The sequence below is a fragment of the Pleurodeles waltl genome, chromosome 4_1, assembly GCF_031143425.1.
Source record: "Pleurodeles waltl isolate 20211129_DDA chromosome 4_1, aPleWal1.hap1.20221129, whole genome shotgun sequence".
Lineage (NCBI taxonomy): Eukaryota > Metazoa > Chordata > Amphibia > Caudata > Salamandridae > Pleurodeles > Pleurodeles waltl.
This window is the reverse complement of record NC_090442.1, coordinates 529344330-529368599: the sequence shown is the minus strand read 5'-3', so window position 1 is coordinate 529368599 and position 24270 is coordinate 529344330. Positions and strand designations below refer to the sequence as shown.

General features: G+C 42.4%; 1 protein-coding gene across 3 annotated transcripts in view; it reads left to right on the top strand.

Moving 5' to 3' along the window:
* The window catches only part of CNTN1 (contactin 1), an 895734-nt gene that overhangs the window by 329578 nt on the left and 541886 nt on the right, over positions 1–24270 (top strand). The gene's annotated exons all lie outside the window — the stretch shown is intronic.

Sequence of the window (24270 nt, the reverse complement as noted above, 5' to 3'; positions counted from 1 at the left end):
CGAGGCAGAGCAGTCCAAGTTGTACTCAGTAGATGTGCTGTGGACTTGTTACTCAGCAGTGAGAAATGCAACTTGCAAGAGTTAATAAATTGGAGAACAATCAGTGTTTTTGTTTATAAAAGGGAAAAGTACTTAATTACACACACTATGGAATACTACATACAAAGTTACAAATATCTATCTATCTATCTGTCCTGCATTCCCCAGCTAATTATTAAAAACAAATCCTTCACTGATATACTTCAAAGGAAAGAGTCCACACTCCAGGATGATGCTTCAAACAAATTTATTAAAGCTCACGTGTATCAACCAACACAGTGTTCTTCAAAAACAGTTTTTTATGTGGAACACAATGCCATTTTTTAAAAGGGACACACACACCTCACATGCAATAAACATAAACAAAATACTAAGCAACTGCCAATGAATTGACCAACAAAATAAATAAACAGTTAGGATGGCAACAATGCGTCACAATATGTATCATAAACAAAAAAGGGGGGAGTCAAACAAATAAAATATGGCCATATGAGAATTTCAGCAGTATAGTAAAAGCCAAAAAGATTTTTACAAAAAAAACAGTAGCAGGCAATTACATTTAAAAGCTAAGTGACTTATGAGTGAAAGATTCTTTAAGGTATACCATGTCAAATGACTATAAGCGTAAATGAACAAAGAAACAGAAAACACCACACTAAAATATATGTCCTAGAATACAGCAAACCACATATATTCTGAGAAAAATATTTAAAGTACATACAATCAAATATTCCCATACAATATAAAGAAACAATGTCTTCAAACCACCAAAAGAAAAGTACAAGAACAAAGGGAAAAATCGGGGGCAAAACAAAAGAATATACTTTTATGTTCTGCATGGGACAGATTCAACCTAAATGTATATAAAGTTCTTCATCCATGTTGTGGCCTGCAGGAAACTTGTTCCCAAGCTTGATTATATATTCAGACTCCAAGGGTCTTCTCCCTGTTCCCTCTACTTACATTAAGGTTACCCTGTCAACACCGAAAAATGAAATCTTTTCAGTACTTTGTTTATGTACCTTGCCCGAATCTAAGTATAACTCTCCACCCCGCTATGCACAGTTTTTTTGTAAATAATTTTACAATTTGCAAATATTACATTGATATTATCAATGATGTTCTCAAAGGTGTCATGAGTGCTGTAATTTGTTGGGTAATTAGCAGTGCACGGCGAGGGTGCAAGTTATAGTTACCTTAGGGCATGAGTTATAGTTACTTGAGATAACTATAACCATAACAGGTGACTTTCTATGGTTTTCCATGCTTCAAATGTCTCTATAACCTTGGGTTTTTAAGGAAATTTGTATGTTTTTTTAAATTCTATTTCCTAAGTATAACATCCCTGTAATCTTGTTTTTTTTCAGTGAATTTCTATAGTCCTTTAACATAAAGTCATTTTTATTACTAAACATTAATTCTTCGGCTGTGTGAGGCATGGGTTGGCCGCAATACCAACCCCCTAACCAAACGGCCTTTGCCCATCTGTGGCAGGAGTTGACCGTGACCTGCCTCTCGGGTATGCGAATAGGTGCGAGAGGGTGTGTTTGGGTGTGATAGTGACTGTGAGAGTGTCTGTCAGTCTGGGTGTCAGAGTGGGTGCATCAGTATCGTAGTAGGTCTGTGAGTGGGTGTGTAAGTGACTGAGTGGGCTGTGAGTGGGTGCACAAGGGTCTGAGTGGGTCTGTGAGTTAGTGCTTCAGTTTCTGGATGGGTCTGTGAGTGGGTGCATTAGGGTCTGAGTGGGTTTGTGAGTGGGAGAAAGAGATTGAAAAAGAGAAATTGCGAGCGAGAGAGAAAGAGAATGAGAGGAAGAGAGATAGAGAGTGTAAGAAATGGAGTCTTTGGTTGGCAATCAGGTTACCCCCTGTCCAAGTAAGGACCATCACTCTAATCAGAGTAAAGGAGAATCACCCTCAGCTAACCCCCGCTCACCACCTTGGTAGCCTGGTACGAGCAGGCAAACTTAACTTAAGAAGCAATGTAAAGTATTTGTACCAACACACACAGTAACTCAGTGAAAACACTACAAAATGACACAACACAGGTTTAGAAAAATAGGTAATATTTATCTAAACAAAACAAGACCAAAATGACAAACATACGACAAGCTTTTTGCACGTCGCAAACAGCTAATTTTGCTGTTTGTGACATGCAAATAGCACATCGCAATGCACAAACCCCGTTTTGCGATTCGGTAATCTGGTTACCGAATCGCAAAATGAGTTTGCGAGTTGCAATTAGGAAGGGGTGTTCCCTTCCTGATTGCGAGTTGCAGTGCAATGTAGGATTGGTTTACGACCACAAAGGCGGTCACAAACCAATCATATTTTGTACCCATTTCAAATGGGTGGTAACCCATTCCCTTCCCCGTTGTGAATAGCACTGCAAACATTTTTTCAGAACAGGCAGTGAAAAAATGAAACAAAAACGTTTCATTTTTCGTTTTTGTAATGCATCTCGTTTTCCTTTAAGGAAAACAGGCTGCATTACAAAAAAAAAAAAACTGCTTTATTAAAAAGCACTCACAGACATGGTGGTCTGCTGTCCGCAGCAAGCCACCATCACTGTGAGGGCCGCCATTCGCAAGGTGGTCGCTTATTCATGAGGTGGGCATTTGCGACCCCCTTGCGAATTGCAGATGGTTTCAGAATTGCAACTCGCAAATTGAGAGCCGCTCTGGCTCGCAATTTGCGGGTCGCAATTCTGAATGTTGCTACATGTGGCCCTTAATCCTTAGAAAACAGTGAGAATGCTGACACTTGGGTAGAGTCAAAATAAAGCCGCAAAGGAGAGTGTGCATCGGAAAAGACCAGCAATGCGTGGATTTCTCACTTACAAGCAAGACCGTGTGTCGTTCCTCCTCTGGTCGGGTCGGTGTGCCTTGTTTCTTCTCTCCTGCAAGAGAACAATGAGTCAATCCGGACAGGCACCTCGGGTTCGGCAGGCTTTGTGCTGATTTTCGGTGCCCATCGATGTTGCGTTGAAAATCCGTGGGCTTTGCGTCATTATCAGCCTCTGTTAGGGGGTGTTTCGTGTCATTTCTCCAGCCACGTTGCATCGATCTTCCAGCCGTGATGCAGATGGAGCATTGATTTCAGCCATGAAACCGACGGCACGTCCTTTCTCAGGCGCGTCACGTAAGGTGCATCGAAAATGTACCCGCACAGTGGTCTGTGCATGGACTTTCAGCTCTTTTCTGCCAACATCACCTTTCAAGGGCCCAGGAACTGGATAGGGCGCCACTTGGCAGGGCAGGAGCCTCAGCAGAGAGTCCAGGTGCTGGCAGGGGAAGTATTTGATGGCCCTGAGATTTCAACAACAGGAGGCAAGCTCAGTTCAAGCCCTTGGAGATTCTTCTCAAGCAGGAATGCACAACTGTTAGAAATGGGCTCTTTGATTGACAGTCAGGATACCCCCTGTTCAAGCAAGGACCCTCACTCTAGTCAGGGTAAAAGAGAATCACCCTCAGCTAACCCCTGCTTAACCCCTTGGTAGCTTGGCAGAGCAGTAGGCTTAACTTCAGAGTGCTACGTGTAGAGTATTTGTACCAACACACACAGTAACGTAATGAAAACCTTACAAAATGACACAATACCAGTTTAGAAAAATAGGAAAGACCAAAATGACAAAAATCCATAATCCACAAGTTAAGTTATTAATAAAAATGCAAAAAGAATCTTTGAGTAGTTTTAAACACACACTAACACTGTTAGCATGAAAAAGTACCTTAGGTGTGTTAAAAATAACCCCACACAGGTGAGTGTGCGTCAAAAAGGGCTTGCGATGTGTTGATTCCACTCACGAGTGGGACCTTGCGTTGTTTCTCCTTTTGCAGGGTCATTTCCTCTCTCTGCAGGAGAGCGATGAGTCGATCCGGTCAGTACTCTCGGGTCCGGGCAGGCCTTGCGTTGTTTTTACACGCCCAGCGTTACTTGAGTCGGAAATCCAGCCGCATGATGATCTGAAAACCCCGCAGCGCTGGTTGCGATCTCCCAGCCTCCGTCAGCAATGCTGCGTGTTGTTTCTCCTGCTCCGTGCATCGATTCATCAGTTGCATTTTGATTTTCAGCTGCGGAGCCGGCGGCGCGTTGTTTCTTCAGCTGCAGATCGGAGTCGTGTCGATCTTTTCCCCGCATGGCGCTCTGTGCGTGGATTTCCTTGTCTTTAGGCTGCCAGCTTCTCCTTTCAGGGTCCCAGGAACTGGATGGGCACCACAGGGCAGAGGAGGAGTCTCTCCAGAGACTTCAGGTGCTGGCAGAGAGAAGTCTTTGCTGTCCCTGAGACTTCAAACAACAGGAGGCAAGCTCTAAATCAAGCCCTTGGAGATTTCTTCTCAAGATGGAAGGCACACAAAGTCCAGTCCTTGCCGTCTTACTCTGGCAGAAGCAGCAACTGCAGGATAGCTCCAGAAAGCACAGTCACAGGCAGGGCAGCTCTTCTTCCTCAGCTCTTCATCTCTTCTCCAGGCAGTGGTTCCTCTTGTTTCCAGAAGTGTTTCTAAAGTCTGTGGTTTTTGGGTTCCCTTCTTATACCCAATTTCTCCTTTGAAGTAGGCCTACTTCAAAGTAAAGTCTCTTTTGAATGTGAACTCCTTCCTGCCCAGGCCAGGCCCCAGACACTCACCAGGGGTTTGGAGACTGCATTGTGTGAGTGCAGGCACAGTCCTTTCAGGTGTGAGTGACCACTCCTCCTCTCCCTCCTAGCACAGATGGCTCATCAAGAAATGACAACTACACCCCAGCTCCCTTTGTGTCACTGTCTAGAGAGAGGTGCAAAGAGCCCAACTGTCAAACTGACCCACACAGGGAATCCACAAACAGGCAGAGTCACAGAAATGGTTTAAGCAAGAAAATGCTCACTTTCTAAAAGTGGCATTTTCAAACACACAATCTCAAAATCCTCGTCACTAAAAGATGTATTTTTAAATTGTGAGCTCAGAGACCCCAAACTCCACATGTCTATACACTTAAATCAGATTTAAAGGTAGCCCCCATGTTAACCTATGAGAAGGACAGGCCTTGCAACAGTGAAAACCGAATTAAGCAGTATTTCACTGTCAGGACATATAAAACACATTACTATATGTCCTACCTTAACCATACACTGCACCCTGCCCTTGGGGCTACCTAGGGCCTACCTTAGGAATGCCTTACATGTAAGAAAGGGGACACTTTAGGCCTGGCAAGTGGGTGCACTTGCCAAGTCGAATTTACAGTTAAAAACTGCACACACAGACACTGCAGTGTTAGGTCTGAGACATGATTACAGAACTACTTATGTGGGCGCACAACCAGTGCTGCAGGCCCACTAGTAGCATTTGGTTTGCAGGCCCTGGGCACCTCTAGTGCACTTTACTAGGGACTTACTAGTAAATGAAATATGCCAATCATAGATAAACTAATTACATACACACTTTGTATAGGACCACTTGCACTTTAGCACTGGTTAGCAGTGTTAAAGTGCCCAGAGTAACAAAAACAGAGTCCAGCACACATCAACAACCTGGGAAACAGAGGCAGAAAGTTAAGGGAGACCACGCCAAGGATGAAAAGTCTAACAATCTTGCTCTTTCTCCTAAAAAAAAGTCAATTGTTTGGTGATCCAGGCTACCATACTGGGACGTCTGTAATACTGCAACTCTTTTTTTGGATATAGACATTGGTCTGATGAAGTTGTAGAGGGTTCAAAATGCTGCAGCCAGGCTGGCTCTTGGGCTCCCGCTGCTTTATATTTTTCACTGGTGTCATGTCTATAAAGCTGTTCACCATATAGGTCTGGACAATTAGTGGAAAACACTGTATGAACTATGTACCTGCACACTGTTTGTGATTCTCAGAGGCAAAGCTCCTCACTATACTGAGAATTAAGCGGGCTAAATGTGATAACTTTGCATTACTCTTTTGAGGTGAAATTACAGAATATTATGCAATTACACCCTTTAGTGTAAATGTAAGTCATTTGGCATGAAACCCTATCCTACTGTGGCAACAGGAACAATGAACGTAGAGCACAGACGCAACTGCTGGCTGCTATTGTCCAAGTCTTTTGCATTTAGCACTATTTTCTTTTGGCAAAATTCATCCTCAGGTCAAATGTAAATGCAATGGTGCAATGTGTGCTAAGAAAACAGCACTGAATGCTGCGGTATGATCCTCAGATAATTTTGCATAATTTTTTGTATTTTTGCTGTAATTTCGTGTCATCTTGTCACAGCAAATTACACAAATGACTCCCAAACCTAGTCTTCCTCAGCAACACTCTGTGGCTCTCAAGGCAGGTTATTCTTCATGTCTGCAAACCCCAGCCCCATTACCATCTGACCAATTGTAGGACTCCTGTGTATCCAGGAGTCCGGGGTTCCCTCTTTAGGGGTTGCCCCCAAGAGGACCGACCCAGAGAAGTTCCAGAGAAAACCTCTCCTTTTGGATCCCCAGCAGAGTCCACTCCTCTACTGTTTAACAGCTATAGTAGGGAGGCCACTGCCACTGGCTCTCGAGACACACAGCCATAAAGTACGAATCAACATAGCCAAGAAAGTCCCACCACTTCCTGCAGAGTATATCCACACGGGATCCGTCTGTCTTTGACTCCTGAAGATTCCAGTGCTCTCTGTCTCTTCCTTTTGCGGGGGTTTTAAGTGGGGGAGGAAAGTTCCAGAATGTAGGCACCTCCACCCAATCAAAATACATCACATGATCACTCATCCTCTATCCCATCCCTCCTGCACAACTTCTTGAGACTTTTTGAAAAGATTAATTCAAATAGTCAATGGACACAGCTCACCGTGATCAGTAAGAATGTCCACAACTGGTCCTTCAAACTGGCGACTTTTTATCAAAACGTCAAAGAGGCCTCCTGGACATAGTGAGTCCAGAGGTCCACTGCTCCTATATTTTCATCTGGGAAGGGCATGCCTATGTTTCTCATGCAGTCTAAATAAAACTAAGCAGTGGAGATTCTGCATCCACCTTCTTTCCCTCCCAGGAACAGACCTGACCCCTCCTAATGGTACTATTGTATGGGGAAGGCGTTTTCATGCCCGCTGACCAACAATTTAATCAACTTGGTTCTACAGGGTAGTTCAAAGCCCGAATCTGATTAAGGGCTAACTCAGAGAAATATGACAAAAATGCAAAGTACATCTAGGAGTGTAAATATGACAAAATCAATATTATATTTGAACCCAGGACCTTTGTTGAAGGTTATGCTACACTATTCTTGAGGTCCAGTCAATCGGACGTTTTTATTTTGGTGCAGCTTTGACCCACAGTCACTACAGGAAAGCACTACATACTGACAGTGAAGAACTACATACCCACACTCCAGTTAAAAAGAAATAGGAACTTTTTTTCTTTAAACCCACATGCTATTAACAATTTATTTATGTCCCCTCTGCAACACGCCACCTGTGTGCAGATAACTGGCCGAGTTAAAAAGTAGTCCCATTCCCTCCCAGTGCAAACACTTGTGTGCATATGATAACCTAACTAGCCCAGAGCCGCTTAACCGGGCTCCACAGCAGGAGACCTTATTTTCAAATGCAAGTACTGGCAGTTCCCAACCAGGTCTACTGCAGTAGAGCCTACAGAAAGTGAGACTCACAGCATGAATCCAAAAGCCTTGGGTCCAAACTGCCAAGCAGCATATAGGTCAGAAACCTTTTCTTCATAGTCCTCCACAAAGCACGGGTGTGTTTGCCTTAGTGTCTTAGTCATACTCGGAGGAAGTGTTGTTTGGCCACTGCTTTCAGCTGAACAAGGTGGATGTGCTGAGCGCCTATCCTCGCCACCAGTGGTCAGCTCAGAGGAAAGCAGAAGCCCATCAACAGCAACCTATTGACTGGAGCACTGTCTCCGTGAAATGCACTATCTGTGGTGACATTATGGTATTCCTGTGATCTACAATAAAGCTGCGAGACCGAGAACGTGATGGAAGGCCTCTTACTAAAACACAGACGAGTTCTTTGAGAAAGAGGCAGTTCATTCTGGTTCGATCCCTAACGAAATTAAAGTGTAGCACCATTTCCTTGTCGTCAGGTGAGCAGGCCATGATTACTACGGTCTGGGCATATATGGGTCCCTGTCGGTTTGACATTCACATCTGACTTCAAGAGGAACCTATACGGCTTGAAAAAAAAGATTGACCAAGTCAGACATTTTGATGCCTTTCTATAGAGGCAGGGTGATAACTGCATGAAAGCTTTGCACTGCTATAAACTGAAGAAGGATGTAGACGGCCCTAATTCCTGTGGATCTGCCATGAATCAGTAAAAACAACCCGGACTTGATGACCGTGTGTTACCATGGAGATCACTGCCAAGCAAGCAGTGCTGCCAAGACTGCAAATCTACTGCCCTGCCCAGCAATAACCAAAGTATGGCACTGTAGAGAGTAGAGCTCTCGTCCTGTTACACCGGGGGGGGAGGGGGAGACAATGCCTAGTGCTTGCCCCAAGGAATGAGAGGGAAGAGCTAAATAATCATCCTCTGAGAACAGCCACTGTCTTGTACAGTGTGCCAAGCATTCTTTCTCTTACCGAGACTCTTTTACCCCATTTTGTACTGGCCGTGGCATTGCATAAATTGTTGTGCCCCTTTTGTTGATGGTGATCAACACAATTGCAGATTGCACCACCTTGCTGAGGCCACGCATAAACCCTTTGTTTTTGTTGTTGTTTTTTTCCCCCTGTCAAGCTGCAGTGTGTCCCTGCAACTGAAAACCAAAGCGGTGTAAGTATTCACGTGCTTGACACACTTTAGCCAGTCTCATCCCCACTACACACCACGCCCAGCAAATGTAAGCGACAGTACTATGACCATGAAAGCCTTTTGATTGCCACATTAAATACCACCGAATGGATGTGAACCAAAGACTTAACAAATCGCCTGCAAAAAACATTCTCCGTTTTCCCCCTGTTGATCAGATATTGCAGCTGTGTAACGTGCTCGTACATTTTCAGTAGCTTCCCACCGGTAGGTAAATTGTACTGACCCCAAAAATGCTTAGGAGAGACCGATTGACCCATCAGTTGTTTAAAATATCACTTATTGTAAAGATAAAATGGAGACACTGCTTTTTGCCGCTGCTTGGACATTTGTTTGTGCCATTTCATTGATACCTGGATCCGAGCATTCTACCGAAAACCGTCCTTCAAAAGTAAGCCTAAATGATTTTGTTGACATTCTCTGCACTCACTGTTGTGACTGGGCCTAAGGAAACATCGGTTGGTATACTTCACAAGGACAGGTCAGGTGTCAGGGAAAGTTTTAGGGGACATCCTTGGAACACTAAGGAACGTCTCAGCCCTTCTCAAGATAGCTTTTACCTAGAATTTGAAATCTACAGACTCGACAGAAAATACATCACAAAATTATAAAGAAATATCTTGTATTTTTTAAGGTAGTGCTGCATATCGCAGGGCAGCTGTTTCCAAGTACTGCTATTAACCGGGCTTACTATTACCCACTTTAAAGGTACTCAATTTAGTGACCCCAATGGAAGAACGGAACTCATGACTAGCGGACCCCTGCATATCACCAGCAACTCATTAAGCCGCAGTGCTTCTCAAGCCAACCTAAACGCTGGTACATCATTGTTTTTGAGACACGCAGGCTATTTCTACAGAGAAAACGTCACCATTACCCCCAAAAATTCAATTGACTTTTTTATGCCTCCAAACTTACAATTCCATACTAAAAGGCGCTACAGAAACATATGACAGGTGGATCTCTACTGCATCACCCCAAGGATTCAAAAATTTGAATATATAATTTTTTTTGATATATCACACCAGAAAATATCCTTCAGAAAAATTCAGCTAAGATTAAAAACTAAATCTAGGTCCTCTTTGCTGACCAAAACAGCATCTTTCTTAGATATGACATTGTTACTTAAAGGCATAAAAAAGGACGTTTACTAGATAGACAATGATATTTCTGGGTTACATTAAGAATTCTTTATTTTTGTTTTTATTTTTGTGCTGTAAGCTACAGGACTGACACCATTATAGGCTGCTTCATGCTCCTCCGAGTGTCAAAGAAAAATAAATAGGGGTCCGCAAGGCGCAGAGGGTCTATTTGAAGAACGCCTGCACAGAACGGAACAGGTGGTCCTTCATCACTCTTCTTGTCTGTATGTCAGGTTCAGTTACTATCAGGCTCCTCTTTGAGACTTTTCTTCACTATCACCCACCAAACTTACAAGTTATTTTCGAATTCTAGAAGCATACATGGTCTTATAGCTGCATTGTTTATAAAACATTATGTGATAAAAGATAATGAAAATAAAATCCGTTGCATGCCATCCCTTTGACCTTTTGAAATGTGATCTCAAGACGGCCTTCCAGACAGGATATTGTGTCTTTCTTTCGATAGTAATCCAAATAAGAATCTGATTTTATACTTTCAATAACCATATTGACGTGTTTTTTTAAATCTTTATAAATGAGTTTTGTCTGCAAATTGTCATCCAGGATGCTTTACATCTTGTATCAAGAGAGACTATTCCATGAAACTGGGGTACTTACCCTCTTCATATTGCAGAGCATGCTAATCACTGCTTTAAGGGTTCACCCCCAGAAACGATAAAGTTACAGTTTAATGGTCTCTGCATGAGCATCAGTATTTGGACTCTGAATTCTTTATAAACTCACAGTGAGAATGCCTTCATACATAAACATTGTAAAGGGTAGGCGCACGCAAAAAAAACAACTAACACAAAAAATGTACCATGTGCTTCAAAAATTTGTTACAAGGGTGGCCATCACACAGCAAACATTATGTGGAGAAAGACATTTTTTCCTGTGGTATTTGAATCATACTTAATGGACTGATAGAAGATTACATATTTTTGGTCGTAATTTTTATACCACAGTTTTAAAAATAATTTCGTTGTATGCATTTTATTCCAAATTGAGTGATTATTATTGGAAATAATTGTGCTTATGATAATAAATCTGTTTACTAGAATTTACTGAAGTGCATATATTTTTCAAAATGTTTTAAATTAAGCAGTGTAGTAGTTTATTAGTTAATTAAAACCATAAACAAAAACAAATCAGCAATTTTAAAATCATACGTTCGGTTTTGAAATCATACGTTCTATTGAAACACAAAAACGAAAAAAGACATACATGTTCCTAACTGTACTTTCGTCTAACTGCTCAAAATTCAGCAGTACTTGACAGTATGAAATTGATAAAGCTTGCCTATTGTGACCTGACTAAGCACAGCAAATCCGATAGAGGTGCAAAGTGCAGTCGTAGAGAGCTGTCAAAACACAGTGAGACATATAAAAAGTGCATTGTGCAAACGTAGGAACGAGGCAGCAATAATAAAAATCCAAAAGCGCCCTATCAAAGTCCAATATTTGTAAGCCATACTCATCATAACCTGACTGAGCACAGCAAATCTTATGAAAGTGCATGGTGCAATCTTAGAGAACAAGCAAGTACAACAAAGCATATGAATAGTTCATGTGCAAACATAAAAAGCGAAACAACAGTAATTATGAACCAGGATCCTCCCTGAGGGAGGGACCATTTAACATGCCTGAGGCTAAAACTGCCTAAATAGTAGGAGTAGGCAGAATCTATCAATGTGAAGTTAATAAGCCATGCCCATCGCAACCTGACTGAGCACAGGAGTCATGTGAAAGTGTGTGGTGCAGTTATGGTGAGCAAGCAAGCACAACAAGGCATATGAAAAAGTGATGCACAAACATAAAAAAGGCACCAATAATTAAGAGCCAGGATCCTCCCTAGGGTAGGGACTATCTAACAAAAGCAGATGCCTGAGGCTAAAACTGCCTATATTGTCGGGTTAGGAGTAAATGATCCTCATGACCAACCCCTAGCAACCCGTTCCAGCACCCAATGGTTGGGTTGGGAGTCAATTCCTCAAACTCTTTCCCTAGCAACCTGGCCTAGTCAGTAATTCATAATGCATTACAAGCCCAAGCAACACAACCCACTAAATTGGGAGTTGGACCCTTCAGTCCAGCCTTTCACTTTCCATTGTCCAATACCTTGTTTAAATCACAGATACTGCCTTTATCTGGTTGTTAAAAATTGTTAAGTACTGCTCCAAACGAATGTTCAAAACAGGGGTTTCAGGATTTAAAGTCTCAATGGCTGTCGACTTGCAGTATGTTACTCTGAAGACTATGAACTCTTTACACAACAGGGCCCTGCAATATATCAATAACTGAGCACATTAACAGAGTATATGCATAAATGTCTCAATTGTTTGCTGGCCCAAGCGTAACAGTTTGTTCTTCAATTGTCCCTTCATCTGCCATTTGGGGGTAAAATCTAAGGGGGAGACCAAATTGAATTTTCATTAGTTCCTTGTTGGTGGGCAGAGAGACTGCCGCCTCAAAATAGAGTTCTTCCTTACGGGTTTCATACAAGTTTATCACCAGTTACCCATGGGCTCATTTTGCTAAGGACTTTCTATCCTCCAGATGGCTTTTCTGCTGGATGCATCTACTCAGGTTGTTCTTGAAAATTGTGTCACTAACATTCAGTGGCTAAAGATGTGAGATACCAAAGTTCTTTATGCTATTCTGTTGGTATTTGGCAAAGTGACTTTTCTCCCTTTTATGATTGATTTTGACCCAGACGAGGTGTGCTAGTGTCTCTTCAGGGGCACTCCTTAAATAATGGCAACATCTAACAAAGGCATCTTGTCTGGCTAACAGTTATTTTACGAGGGATAATTCAAGGCTTTTTTGAGTGGGATAGGCAGACATTGGTAACTGAAACACTTGCTTATATGTTCACAATATGACCTTCTCTAGGATGGCTGCATCTTCCCCTAACATTATCTCCCCTCTGTTTGTTAAAGTGGGAGTCACCTTAGATTTTATCACTGTAATCAGTGCCTTAAGATTATGGCCCCACAGATTTTTCCTTAGATTGGAAAAGGCAAAATTTAGAGCATCCACTTTGCCTTTTATAGTCTTTTTTGTGCAGTTAAGGACCCCCCCTTAAGTCCAGTGTAAACCCTAAATACATATATGATGTTATTTTGTTGATCGTGGACCCGTTAACATGCCATTTCCTATTTTTTGAAATCTGGAGGTTTAATAGTGTAATTGTAGTCTTTTAAGATTAATTTCCAGATGATTATTGGCCGCATAATCTGCTAGCCTGTTTATCAATCTTTGTAGATCTACTCAGGTGTTGCTTAACAATAGCAGATCATCAGTATATAGGATGTTACACAGCTCCTATCCTCCAAGACATGGTGCATGCAACGTCACCTCTGCAAGGAATGGTGAAAAATATGAGATGAACAAATTGAACAGCAGTGGGGCTAATACACATCCCTGCTTTAACCCTATGGATGTGTTAACTCCTCTGGAAAGGTGCTTACTGTCCCCTGCATTGATCTTCACCCAGGTACTTGAATATAGCAGCTGAGTTGACCTCAGTAACTTTTGCGGGATGCCCCAATGTTGTGGATTTTCCCAAAGCTTCTCCCGGGGGACACAATCAAAAGCAGTTTTGAAGTCCACGAGGCACATAAACAATGGGGTATGGGTGTCTCTTGCTCTTTTCATATTGAGGCCAACTGTCATCAGGTTGGAAAATGTCCCTTTCTTCTTTATGAATCCCGTTTCGTTCATCAGCAGCCGTCTGCCTTCAGTTGCCCACTCTGAAGGGGGAGGAGTAAAGTTGAGAAGTATTTGAGATCCACGTCTAGCAGGGATATCAATTAGTAGTTACTTGGCAACACTGTTCTCCTGCCTTTAAAGATGTGATATATAACTGACCCTCTCCAGCTTTTTTGCTTGATTCCTGTCTGCAATATACGATTGAACATTTCGGTCAGAAAGCTTGCCCAGAAAGTGATGTTATCTTTCAAGCGAGCTGGCAGTATTCCATTAGGGCCAGGGGCACAGTTGGTACATTAATTCTCAATTATTTTTACCAGTGTAGCAGTTGGATATTTAAGAGTATCTGAGACATTGTTGCTGTTATTTTCTATACATGCCGTGTCTGGTGGGCCTATGTGACATCCCAGGGAGGAGACAATATCTGTGCTTCTTTTATAGAGCTTTCTCAGAAAGTTTAGCCATTCTTCCTCGCTCATTTAGCACTATTTGCCACCCTGGGGCCATTGCCAAGCTCATTTATTAGCTTCCAGAATTGCGTATGGTCATTTCGTTTTGAGGAAAAAAGAAGTTTTGCCCATAACTCTTCAAGTTTCCTCTTCTCATACAGCCAGACCTCTCTTTTCAATCCCCTACGACCGTGGTGAAGACACTTTAACAGTGCATGATTCTGTGGAGCATGCCTCAGTTGTCAGAGGGTTTTATTAATCTGTCATTTAGTATGTTGAATTGCTTTCAGCCAGATGATATTCCTCTGATGACTAATACTTGAGCCCTCATGCAAGGTGCTGACCGGGTGCTTTGCCACTAAACAATCTGAAAGGCATTTCCAGGCCTTTATTGGAATCTGTTCACTGATTGAAACCTCTTTCAGGATCTCCACCACCTTACTTGACAAATCTTGAATGTCATCCAGTCTCCATTTAGGACTTTTTAGGTTCTCGTGTGAACTTATGCCTGCACTGTTCAGGCGTTTTCTAGTGCTGATGTGTTGGCACTGAGCCAGATGTTTTGTGGAAGATGATCACTCTCCGGTCTCTAATCAATTTTGAAATCAATTATTCTGCTAAAAAAAAATGGTGCTTACTATGGTGTATTTGAAGAAGGAAGTTGTCGAGTCCGAACACCTTGTCCAGGATGGTGGGGTGTCCCCCGGGAAACGGTCATTTAACATAATCATCCTAGGTTGGTCACATGCCCTTGCAAGTTTTTTCCCATATTTATCTTGTCTTTTATGTGGGAGGTGGCTTGAGGTAGGCAAGGCATATAGCACTTCTTCCTCCTCCCTGTTTATATCCTGAAAGAAATTGAGGTTGAGGTGGCCTGTGAATACCATGTTCATCATCCACAGATCACCCTTTCACCGCAGGAGCAGATTAATTAGTTTGTCAACTATTCCTCTTTTTTCCCTTGGGATATTGTGGATATTAACCAGGATGGACAAGCTTGTCTGCTGCTTATCTCAATCTCCCAGGTGATAACCAAGGCTCATTATGTCTAGCATTGTGACCTTTGAAGGAAATGTGGAGCTCACGTAAGTTGTCAGCCCACCTTTCGCTCTTCCATGGGTGCTGCTTTTACTTGCCAGCCTATTAAACTCAATAAACCCCATTAAGGGAATGCTGGATTGTGCCCACATCTCTTGTATGGCAATGATGTCAAATTTGTTAAAATACTCCAACAGCAATGATTCATCAATTTTCTGAACAAGGTCCCCAAGTTTCCAGGAGCAAACACTTAGGGAACTGTTCTTTATAGCACAGTGCCCTGAGAATTTTTTGTTTCAATTCACATAGCAGTCCGTTTGATAGAGCATTTGGAATTCAGGTCCAGTATTTTATTTCATCCAATTTAATTACCACTCTTGTTCCTGGGCGTCCTGCCACAGAGGCCTTAGTTGTTTAAATTATCAGCCCAGGAATTCCACTTCTGCTGGACGACTGGCGCACTGCACTTTTCAGGGTTGTAAATACTTGTTGTTGCTCTGCTTTTTGCTGCTAGTGGGTTGGAAAATAGGTTCCCCTTTTGCTAACAGGCTGGTCTTGTACCAGGAGTAACAATGGGTAACTATCCTTATGAAAAATTGTAATTTTTATGCCTAGCTCTTCAACAGCTCCTTTCAGGTCATGATTTTAGCTGAGATGTTTGACAAGTTAACAGTATCCAGAGTGGGCTCTGATACTTGCTTTGCTTTGCAAGGAATTTAATGGAGAAAATGTCCTGGATTCCACTCCCGTGAGGCCCGGTAGGCCCTTGATTAACATTAGAATGTAGGTGCAATTTAAAATATTGTGGCTTCCCTTGATCTGAACTCTGGAATCCACAACAATCTTGCCTTAGGTCTGCCATATTCGGCAGTGGCGTTGCCATTTCCCATCAGCCTCTCCGGGGTTCTCTCTTTATTAGGGTTTCTAATGCATGTTTCAGTGGGTCCCCTTGATCAGGAGATGGTGTTTTTTGCAGCACCAGCCTATCCAGTGGATGAATATTTTCCAGGCTACTAAGCTGTTTGTGAACCGCCACAGCACCTGGGTGGATTCTTTGCTCTCCGCCTTTGGCATCCCTGCACTGCTATCCTCCTGAACACAGGGTGGAATTATATCACTTGTCAACATCTCTTCCCATAGGATTTCTCTCCACTCCCTGGCAACACTGGCATCTGGGTAAAACGGTGATATTAAATTATCCTTGCTCATCTGAGCCATACCTGGATATGCCAGGGTGGGGCTCTGTTTGAGGGTGTCATTTGACAAGAAGATTGCAGTCCTTTGATCCCAACAGTGATAACAATATTGGCTTCAGGATTACTGCATGCTTCACCTCTAGACCCAGCTGATCTTCTCCACCCAATGTCGGCACTGGGCCCTCGTGAGACCCGTAGATCTCTATGTCCACTTCAGATTGCATGGGGCCACAACACCCTTCCTTGGTTCTTTCATGGGCTTGCCCTTTGGTAATGGAGTTCTGATTTCTGCTTTTCCTTGCATTCTTTCTTTTCCACTTTGTCATGTGGGGGGTGCTGTAACATTGGGTAATAGGCCTTGGAGGCCATAAAGCCTTGCATGATGTCTGGACCACTTGGATCCTTGATGATCTCAGTACCCCCTTGCTTGCTTCGCATGGCTTGGAGAGCCTTTCTTGTATCCGTGTGGGATACTGTGCTGGTAGGTGCCAGCTTCTGCACCATTTCCAACTTATAGCTCTCCCTGTGGCTGATAGCATTTCTTGCATTCTCAGACCCTACCTTGGGTGAGTGCCCCTTTGGCAGGTTTTAATTCATGTAACACAATTCCTATTTCCTCAACCAACTCCTCTAAGAGAGCAGGTAGTCGCCCCAATTTATCGATCACCTTCTTGCAAGAACACACTGTAGAATCATTGTCATTCCTGGCTTGGACTCTTTTAATCGGAGCATTTAAATTCTTCAGCTTTCGTCTATTCCTGACATAATGATGGCAAACGTATTGAGCAAGTCAACTTGAACGTCCATCTTATTGGCATGGTGGTTTAATGACTCCACGATGGCTTGCATCACGTTTAGTACGGTGCTTTAGAGAACATTGGGGGCCATGGTGAGGTGTTTCATGGACTCTGTGCCTTCCACTCTGTGACTCTCTGCCTTAGGCCACCCAGCCTATTTGGACTATTTGGGGGGGGGGCACTTCCTTGTTTGCTTGTACGGGGTCACTCTGACTCTCGGCTGGCCCTCTCACAGGGGACATTTGTTTGAACGTTGAAAATGGAGGAGTTATCTGTATAAGCTTGAAACATGTTAAAAGTTGAGAGGAAACCTGAACGGCAGCTTGCATTACCAACTTTGGCCAGGACACCTGTTGAAGTGACATCTGGTCCCATAGCCCTTTGCAATGGGATTGTGTCAGGTTGAGATAAAGTTGGAGTCAGTATTTATATGGGTTCACTCCTGTTAAATGTGTCGGAAACAATGACCACTGGGGTCAAAGGTGGGGGTAGCGATCATAGTAGCTGTTCCCTGCCCGAATCAGTAAAATGTTCCCCTTCAGATTCAGGCTTCTAGATGGGTCCAAGGAAAGGACTGTGCCAATGACAAAACCAAGGGTGTGTTGCCACACATCCTCCTTTTCCTGTAACTGAAAGTAGTCAGAGATCTTTAAATAATTTGAGCATTTTAAACTATTTGGGGCTTCACCTGTAGCTCCCATCTCTCTTTGATGAGGGGGCTGCAGTGGGTCATCTTTAATCTTGTCCTCACAATTATGCATACGTACTTCTTCTTCTAACAGGAGACTGTCTTCCGCGAGGGCCCTTGCCTCCATCTTTCACTTGATATTTTTTATGTGCAGCATCCACCCTCTTTCTTTTCTTCTCGGAGGCTTGTACACTGGTCCTGTTTTTGGCTGACCTCATTGCAGTCACTGAGGCACTCAATTAGTACAGTACATGTGTCTAATGTAGCCGGTGCCTACAAATACTTACAGGGAATTTACAAGAAAATTCAGATTAGTGGTTCCAGTATGCCACAATTATATATCTGTGGGGTGCTTTAGTAAAATGTATGATGCCAATCACAGGTTTAGTGTAAGTTAATTTCAACAGATCCAATTAGTGAACACCTCTTGTATTTGCACATTTGTTTGTTTATTTAGTGTTTTATATTTATTTAGTTAATATGGCCTTATTGTGGTTTACTGCAGCTTGCAACTTTATCACAACTTTGCGACTTTGCACCTCAGCGTTGCTTTGTTCTTCCGAGGACAGCTCCCCTTGTTCCCAGGGAATATTAGCAACACCTTAAAGCGTTTAGTGTTGCCACAACTCTCCCTGCAATGAGGAGTCCTATGAAACTCAAGACAGTGGATGATACACACCCATTGTGTTTATTTGATTTCCAGTCCCTTATTATTCCTTTCAAATCAGCAACCTTATCAAGGTATTTATTGCAGCTTTATTGTGATTGACTGCAGCTTGCAGATTTATCACAGCTTAGCAGCCTTGCACCATAAATTGTTTTTCCAAGGACACTTCCTCTGGTTCCCTAGGGATCTTAGCAGTTCCTTAAAGCGTCTAGCACCGCCACACTCCCTCTACAGTGAGGAGCCCTGTGTTACACAAGACACGGGGGCACGAGCACACTGTATGCTTAAGTTCACTGGTTCACACAATGAATAGTCCCGGACAGAAGTTGAATAAAGGTCTATGTGGGGCCCTCAGGGACAATAGATACAAATAATGGAGTGTATAGATGAGGGAATATGGCGCTCAGGATACAAATCAGCCCTAAGTATTATTAAACGGGGTAACCCCAAAAGGGAAACACCCAACCCTTAAAGGTTTAAGTAAACCTCACATACTAAGAAAAACACACAATGAGGCCCCCCACTTGTTGACTTCTGAAAATTGGTGTATAAGTATAATGGATTTTTTTTTTTTTATCAGTCCATGTCACAATAGACAAAATTAAAAAACCATCCGGTGAATCCAGTAATTTATTTGAAATGTGTCTTCACATCAAGTAGTCATTGATCCAAAGAAAATTGCAATTCCAGCCAACACGTGTTTCGTCTTGGGAGATATTACATCCCATACGACTTCTTCAGGGCTAGTAATTATAAACATATTGTACGAGTTAAGACCAAAATGCTCAAACATGAAGTTTAAATTTTGTGTGTAAAAACCCAGATAAGAACTACTAATCCAAAATCTGAAATGTGTGAGAGGAAAGCAAATACTACATTATCACCTTACAACTAAAACCACCAGTGAACACACAAAGTATATACTTATCGCATCCAATTCTGTGTTAAAACAGTACCAAACATATTATAAATAAGCATACCAAAACCCACAACATGCTCAGTAGGTTAGTGACAAAACACAACCAAGAAAAACACATGTAAACCAAAGTGCACAAAAACCACTAGATTTATAGTGTCACCCCAAAATCGTATAGAAACACCTGTATCAGAATAAATAGATACCTTATCTATCCGCAAAGATTCAATGTCAAACGGTAATAATAATCACCCAAATGCATATGTTCTCCCACTGTATCCTATATCAAATAGAAATCCACATCTAGTACCAAAGAAAAGAAAGAAACATTTTTACCAGATAGCTACCAAATGGTATCATCTAGATACCTTATAGTCTCATCTTAACATTAGATAACCTGACATACACCACATATATAGTCTATCACGACCCTCATTCACGATGAAAAAAGGGGAAAAGATTTTTTATATACTTCTCACAATAAGACGAACTCCTCATTACGCACCTACTTTCACTATTCAGCTATTACACGACAATAATATCACAACGAAAAGCTTAATCATTCTCAGTTGCTGAGGTAAAATAGGATGATATTTTGGGTAGTTAACTTGAAAACGTTTCTTGAAACTGCAGCTAACACTGGGACTGGGCTTTTAGTAGAATGAGAATATTCATGATTAAATTGTGGATAAATGTTGGTCAATGGTGATAGGCAGTGGGTTTATGCATTTCTATGGCTGCAGCATTTACCACACATTTATGAATTCACTACCTTGCCAAATAATGTGAAGATTCCACAAAAAATATAAGAAAATGCAGATGCTTCTAACTGGAGGAATTTAAAAGCCAGACTAATTAAGCAAAATAACAGGAAAAGTAAAAATTCAAATGAAATTACTTGGCTAAGCAAACATACCTGCATCTTTACATGAAAATATGACAATATATATATAAATGTATAATTAGCACCATAAATGGCATTCAGAATTCTGGTAGAACTGAAAAAAGTGACCAGTGTATTACCTGTAATTAAAAATTAATTGCATACATACATAGTAAGTTTTAAGCCTGACATATTTCACGTGAAATTCCCTCAACATTTTGCCTTCACTTCTCCTGTTTTGCTGATTTGATCTTTGTTGGTTCTAGGACTTTGTGCACTTTTTCAGTGGTGATGGTGCTAAGGTTTGCATCCTCTTCCTCAAACATGATAATATTGGCATACACCTAATTGACACATTTAATTTACTTGTAAATCCCTACTAAATCACTAAATAGTGCTACATGTATTTAGTGCCTGTAAATTAAATGCTACTAGTGGGCCTGTTAAAGTATAGAGAAAGTGATAGATGGAATTCTTGAATTATCCTCAGCCACCAGTAATTACTCGGACCGCATCCCAAAATATAGTTATTTTGCACACCTTGCCACCTCAGTTAAAGCCCAGCTATCTGCAAATCAGCCTTCACCATGCTCTAGTGAGAGCAGTCCAACTTGAACTACCAAGTGAGGTCCTCCATGAACCAGAACACAAGTAACCCAGGATTGGTTTTGCCCTTGTTATGGACTCATCATCAGGTATAGCTTGGTTGTAGCAAGAAAGTGTGCCCAAGACCCATGTCTGGGCATACCTTTCCCACTTAGAGCTACATACTAAAGCATTTATAAAGTAAAGAAGGGATTAACTCAAGCATTGTGTCTATCACTTTCTTGCCAACTAGAGGGCCTGCAGCAGTCCCACTACAGAAGCCTTTTAAAACATGTCTCAGGCATGCCACTGCAGCCTGTGGTGCAGTTTTAAACTGCCATTTCGACCTGACTAAATAAAGCTTTTGCCAGTCCTAATCATTCCTTTTTAATGCACATGTCACCCCTAAGAAAGGTGCTAAAGTTTCATAGGGCAGGTTGCATTGTATTTAAAATGTAGGACATGTGTACATAAGATTTACATGTCCTGGCAGTGAAGACTCCTAATGTCGTTTCACTGCCTTAAAGTCTATCTCTCACATTGGTTAACACTGACTTACCTTATTATAGTTAATAAGTGATGACTTCAGATTAAGAGGAGATAGGGATATGATGTTTACACTAAAATGAGTTGTAATCTTAAGTCCTCTTTAATGGTGAAGTCAGATTTTAAGTCACATTTCTGAAAAATCCACCTTTAGAAAGGTGTCATTTTTTTGTCCCAACGATTTGTGTCTTCTGCCAGTCTCCTGGGTCTCATTACAGCAAATGTCTCTGTTGTTGGGGTTTGTGTATTGCTTTCCAGACAGTAACTCAAAGGGGGCTTGGTCGTGGACATGATGGGCCATCCTGACAGGATGACTGGGAGGTGCTGTAGCCAGTCCCACTTACACTTCAAATAGCTTTGCCTCCTGCTCTGTCTTTTTTGTCACTCAAGATGATTTGGAGCCTTGACAATGGAAGAGGAAGAACTTTCAAGAACCAGATGTAGGGATAGAAAGAAAATCCCCTTACACAAAGGTTGGCACCAGGTATAAATATTAGACCTCCAGAGCACCCTTCAGAACACTGCAGGAATTGTGGAAGTTACAGAAGGACTGCCTTACAGTCTTAGAAGGAAGACTTGACCTACTTTACTTACCTTCATCTCAGGCTAACCAGAGTGACTCCGAGGATGATTTGGTTGACTTACTCTGCAACCCAAAGGGATACAACAAGCTTCAGAGGCCTCCCTGCAACTGCCCAGCTGACCGGCTGGACTGGATCCACAGCTGGACCTACCAGAGTCCTGCAGCTGGCCTCTGTCTGGAGTGAGTCCTGATCTCCAAGAGGCGCCCCTCAAGTTCTATCAAATCTAATGCAACATGATGCAATTGACACAAGACCTTGCATTGCATCCTTCTCAGCACCGATTTAGCGTGATACAACTTGACTCAGATCATCAAGGACATAAGGTACAATTCTCAGCAGATCTAGTCATCCAGGGCCTCATTATGAGGCTGGCGGCCCACGGTGGCGTTCGGACCGCCTCACTCCAGGAAGTCTGACTGCTACATTATGACTTTAGCGGTCAAACTGCCAGGGGACAGACATTACTGCCAGGAACTTGGTTCCTGAGGGGCTGACGGCGGTTGGACTCATGGTCAGGCATGGCGATGCTGAACTCTGCGCTGCCGTGCTAATCACGACTCCTGTTTCTGCTAGCCTTTCCATTGCAGGATCCTGCCATCAAAAAGGCTGGTGCAACCCAGTGGAGGGACCCCCTTGCCCAGCACCCTCAGAAAACACACTGACCGCTATGGCCGATAGTGTGTATTCCAAGGGTCTCTATGCAATGGCATTGACCTCGGATCTATTAGGAGCCGATGTCAATGCCACCACACGGTTTCCACTGGGCTGACCAGAGGAAACCTCAGTTTTCTGAGGTTTACCATGTCAACCCAGTGGAAACCTTGTAATGGGTCCAGGACTAGGACCGCCAGCTCCGCAATGGTCTCCTCTCCATAGGGCAGGTGGACAGTCAGCCCGCCAGCCTCGTAATGAAGCCCTTAGTTTTGAGTTGTTTTTTTTGTTGCTTCGATTCATATATATATATATATGTATATATATACATATATATATATATATGTATATATATACACACATATATATTACATATATATATATATATACATATATATATATATATGTCTGAAGTGAGTAAGTGTTAAGAGTCTTAAACCAACTCTACACATACAATTGTGTGAGAAAGTATGTTATTCACAATATATACAACACTTGTATTTATCTACATTATGTCACAATGGAAGACATGTATTTTGCAAAGGTACAATATTGCAAAATTAAATTAAATATCTTAAACCAAGATAACAGATAAAACGTTATCACTTTTTTGTTACATGCAATGCACAGAATCATTATCCCTCAATAAAATTATTGCAATATTATGTTATGTTATATGTTTTGTATGGCAGGCATATCACCCAGAAGGGTATTCTGGCACTTGAAGAAGGATGGTGCAGTCTTGGTTGGGGCCTATTTGAACAGCCAGGTTTTCAGTTGTTTGTGTGGAAATCAATGACTGACCTGACGGTTCTGAGGTGCAGGAAAGTTTGTTCCATGCTTTAGGGGAATGTACGAGAATTAATTCCTGCCAGCTCTGGCTCTTTGGATGCAAAAGATTGGGGTGAGCAGGAGGCTGACTGGGTGGAGGTATCTGGTAGGCATGTGGAAGCTGATGCAGCTTTTCAGATAATCCTGGACTTGATTCTGCAGGGTGTGTGTGTGTGGGTGTGTGTTGGGTCTGTGTGGGTGTTTGTGTGTGTGATGAAGAGTGCATGCGTATGGACTGTGAGCCAGTGGAAGTCTTTCAGATATGTGGGGTTATAGGTGCAGGGTGGGAATCTGAGTGTAAGCCAGGCTCCTGCTTTTTGGATGGCTTTGAGTCTCTTGGTGAGATGTAAGATATGCAGACATAGAGTGAATTCCCATAGACCAGCTTCCTGGCAATCACGGCCTGTGTGACAGACTGATGTTAAGCGGATTTTGAGCAGGAGCCTTCTGAAGGTTTGTCTGATGAGCTTGGGGTGTGGAAACAAAAGGAGGTGGTGATCTGGTTGGTCATCAAGAGTTGAATGTCCACCACTATTCCTAGGTTCCTGGCTTGGTTAGATAGTTTGGGTGCTGGTCCTAGTTTGGCTGACCACCAGGATGTGGACCATAGTGAGGTGTCCTTTCCAAAGAGTACCACCTTTGTTTTGTCAGATTTGAGTGTCAGACAGTTAGACTGCATTCAGTTGGAGACTTCAGGCATGCAGGTGGTGAACTTTGTAAGGTGTTGAAGGTGTCGTCGAAGAGGGAGAGGATGAGCTGGGTGTCACTGGTGATTATGCTG